Raw genomic sequence first — 4,004 nt, 5'->3', positions numbered from 1 at the left:
CTGCGAGCAGGCCTTTCTAATCGACCTGGCCAGGGTATCCTGGAATGACATTGACATCATCCCGTCAGTAGATGATGCCTGGCTATTCTTTAAAAGTGCCTTCCTCACCACCTTAAATAAGCATGCCCCTCTCAAAAAATGTAGAACTAGGAATAGATATAGTCCTTCGTTCACGCCAGACCTGTCTGCCCTTGACCAGCACAAAAACATCCTGTGGTGTTCTGCATTAGCATCGGATAGCCCCCATGATATGCAACTTTTCAGGGAAGTTAGGAACAAATATACACAGGCAGTTAGAAAAGCTAAGGCAAGTTTTTTCAAACAGAAATGTGCATCCTGTAGTACTAACTCCAAAAAGTTCTGGGACACTGTAAAGTACATGGAGAATAAGAGCACCTCCTCCCATCTGCCCACTGCTCTGAGGCTCGGAAACATTGTCACCATCGATAAATCCACTATAATTGAGAATTTCAAGAAGCATTTCTCTACGGCTGGCCATGCTTTCCACATAGCACCCTCCACACTGCCCGGCACCCTCCACAACAAACCGCCAAAGCCCAGGTAGCCATTTCTGAAAGAGCCAAAATCAGGTAGCCGATGTTCAAATCAGCTGCAAAATCTGGACCCCTACAAATCAGCCGGACTAGACAATCTGGACCCTCTCTTTCTAAAATTATCTGCCGAAATTGTTGCAACCCGTATTACTAGCCTGTTCAACCTCTCTTTCGTATCGTCTGACATTCCCAAAGATTGGAAAGCTGCTGCGGTCATCCCCCTCTTCAAAGGGGGTGACACTCTAGACCCAAACTACTTCAGACCTATATCTATCCTACCCTGTCTTTCTAAGGTCTTCGAAAGCCAAGTTAACAAACAGATTACCGACCATTTCGGTTCCCAACATACCTTCTCCGCTATGCAATCTGGTTTCAGAGCTGGTCATGGGTGCACCTCAGCCACGCTCAAGGTTCTAAACAACATCATAACCGCCATCGATAAGAGACATTACTGTGCAGCCGTATTCATCAACCTGGCCAAGGCTTTCGACTCTGTCAATCACAACATTCTGATTGTCAGACTCGACAGCCTTGGTTTCTCAAATGATTGCCTCGCCTTTTTTACCAACTACTTCTCCGATAGAGTTCAGACTGACAAATCGGAGGACCTGTTGTCTGGACCTCTGACAGTCTCTATGGGTGTGCCACAGGGTTCAATTCTCAGGCCGACTCTTTTCTGTATACATCAATGATGTTGCTCTTGCTGCTGGTGATTCTCTGATCCACCTCTACGCAGACGACACCATTCTGTATACTTCTGGCCCCTCCTTGGACACTGTGTTAACTAACCTCCAGACAAGCTTCAATGCCATAAAACTCTCCTTCCATGGCCTCGAACTGCTCTTAAACCCAAGTAAAACTAAATGCATGCTTTTCAATCGATCGCTGCCCGCACCTGCTCGCACGTCCAGCATCACTACTCTGGACGGCTCTGACTTAGAATATGTGGACAACTACAAATACCTGGGTGTTTGGTTAGACTGTAAACTCTCCTTCCAGACTCACATTAAGCATCTCCAATCCAAAATTAAATCTAGAATCGGCTTCCTATTTCACAACAAAGCATCCTTCACTCATGCTGCCAAACATACCCTCATAAAACTGACCATCCTACCGATCCTCGACTTCGGTGATGTCATCTATAAAATAGCCTCCAACACTCTACTCAACAAATTGGATGCAGTCTATCACAGTGCCATCCGTTTTGTCACCAAAGCCCCATACACTATGCACCACTGCGACCTGTACGCTCTCGTTGGTTGGCCCTCGCTTTATACTCATCGCCAAACCCACTGGCTACAGCTTATCTTCAAGTCTCTGCTAGGTAAAGAAAGCCCTGCCTCATCTCAGCTCACTGATCACCATAGCAGCACCCACTCGTAGCACTCGCTCCAGCATGTATCAGGTATCTCACTGGTCACCCCCAAAGCCAATTCCTCCTTTGGTCGTCTTTCCTTCCAATTTTCTGCTGCCCATGACTGGAACGAATTGCAAAAATCTCTGAAGCTGGAGACTCACAGCTCCCTCACTAGCTTTAAGCACCAGCTGTCAGAGCAGTTTACAGATCACTGCACCTGTACTTAGCCTATCTGTAAACAGACCATCTATCTACCTACCTCATCCCCATACTGGTATTTATTTATTTTGCTCCTTTGCACCCCAGTATCTCTACCTGCACATTCACCTTCTGCCGATCTACCATTCCAGTGTTTAATTGCTATATTGTAATTACTTCGCCACCATGGCCTATTTATTTCCTTAACTTACCTCATTTGCACTCACTGTATATAGACTTTTTGTTTTCTTTTGTTCTACTGTATTATTGACTGTATGTTTTGTTTATTCCATGTGTAACTGTGTTGTTGTATGTGTCGAATTTCTGCGCTTTATCTTGGCCAGGTCTCAGTTGCAAATGAGAACTTGTTCTCAACTAGCCTACCTGGTTAAATAAAGGTGTTCTCAACTAGCCTACCTGGTTAAATAAAGGTGTTCTCAACTGGCCTAGCTGGTTAAATAAAGGTGTTCTCAACTAGCCTAGCTGGTTAAATAAAGGTGTTCTCAACTAGCCTAGCTGGTTAAATAAAGGTGTTCTCAACTAGCCTAGCTGGTTAAATAAAGGTGTTCTCAACTAGCCTACCTGGTTAAATAAAGGTGTTCTCAACTAGCCTACCTGGTTAAATAAAGGTGTTCTCAACTAGCCTACCTGGTTAAATAAAGGTGTTCTCAACTAGCCTACCTGGTTAAATAAAGGTGTTCTCAACTGGCCTACCTGGTTAAATAAAGGTGTTCTCAACTAGCCTACCTGGTTAAATAAAGGTGTTCTCAACTAGCCTACCTGGTTAAATAAAGGTGTTCTCAACTAGCCTACCTGGTTAAATAAAGGTGTTCTCAACTGGCCTTCCTGGTTAAATAAAGGTGTTCTCAACTAGCCTACCTGGTTAAATAAAGGTGTTCTCAACTAGCCTACCTGGTTAAATAAAGGTGTTCTCAACTGGCCTACCTGGTTAAATAAAGGTGTTCTCAACTAGCCTACCTGGTTAAATAAAGGTGTTCTCAACTAGCCTACCTGGTTAAATAAAGGTGTTCTCAACTAGCCTACCTGGTTAAATAAAGGTGTTCTCAACTAGCCTACCTGGTTAAATAAAGGTGTTCTCAACTAGCCTACCTGGTTAAATAAAGGTGTTCTCAACTGGCCTACCTGGTTAAATAAAGGTGTTCTCAACTAGCCTACCTGGTTAAATAAAGGTGTTCTCAACTGGCCTACCTGGTTAAATAAAGGTGTTCTCAACTAGCCTACCTGGTTAAATAAAGGTGTTCTCAACTAGCCTACCTGGTTAAATAAAGGTGTTCTCAACTAGCCTACCTGGTTAAATAAAGGTGTTCTCAAATAGCCTACCTGGTTAAATAAAGGTGTTCTCAACTAGCCTACCTGGTTAAATAAAGGTGTTCTCAACTGGCCTTCCTGGTTAAATAAAGGTGTTCTCAAATAGCCTACCTGGTTAAATAAAGGTGTTCTCAACTAGCCTACCTGGTTAAATAAAGGTGTTCTCAACTGGCCTTCCTGGTTAAATAAAGGTGTTCTCAACTAGCCTACCTGGTTCAATAAAGGTGAAAAAAAAATAAATCTCCAGTTAATCGTCTTCAATTAATTTGCCTTTTTTCTCACAAATCATCACTAATAATAATTTTGGCGATTAGATGACTGACTCTGTGGTTTTACTGAAGTGAGAGAGGTAATCCCAACCACCAAGCTACCAGGTGAGAAAAAGGGAAGAGACTCTGAGGGTATGCTAAATTGGTATAGCATACCTAGCACACTCTATTCAATTAGTCAAAACAGGAATATTTTACATCTGGCTAGAAAAATAATAAGGAAATGATCTCAACAGAGAAAATGTACTCATGTGTGCTACCTATATGCCCCCACTAGAATCCCCATACATTGATGAA

At 43.0% G+C, this 4,004-nt stretch overlaps 1 long non-coding RNA gene across 3 annotated transcripts; it reads left to right on the top strand.

Annotated features, from left to right (window-relative positions):
• Positions 1-2,827: 2,827 nt before the first annotated feature.
• Positions 2,828-3,652, top strand: LOC127910129 (uncharacterized). Of its 3 annotated transcripts, none has more exons than XR_008073990.1 (3): positions 2,828-3,035; positions 3,102-3,233; positions 3,564-3,652. It is a non-coding gene; the product is annotated as an uncharacterized LOC127910129 (long non-coding RNA). The 3 variants fall into 3 exon arrangements; XR_008073992.1 differs by having other exon boundaries at positions 2,842-3,035; positions 3,135-3,233; positions 3,597-3,652; XR_008073989.1 differs by having other exon boundaries at positions 2,842-3,035; positions 3,135-3,233.
• The last annotated feature ends 352 nt before the right edge of the window (positions 3,653-4,004 follow it).

This window comes from Oncorhynchus keta, chromosome 20 (assembly GCF_023373465.1).
Source record: "Oncorhynchus keta strain PuntledgeMale-10-30-2019 chromosome 20, Oket_V2, whole genome shotgun sequence".
Taxonomy (NCBI): Eukaryota; Metazoa; Chordata; class Actinopteri; order Salmoniformes; family Salmonidae; genus Oncorhynchus; species Oncorhynchus keta.
This window is presented reverse-complemented; position numbering and strand designations above follow the sequence as displayed.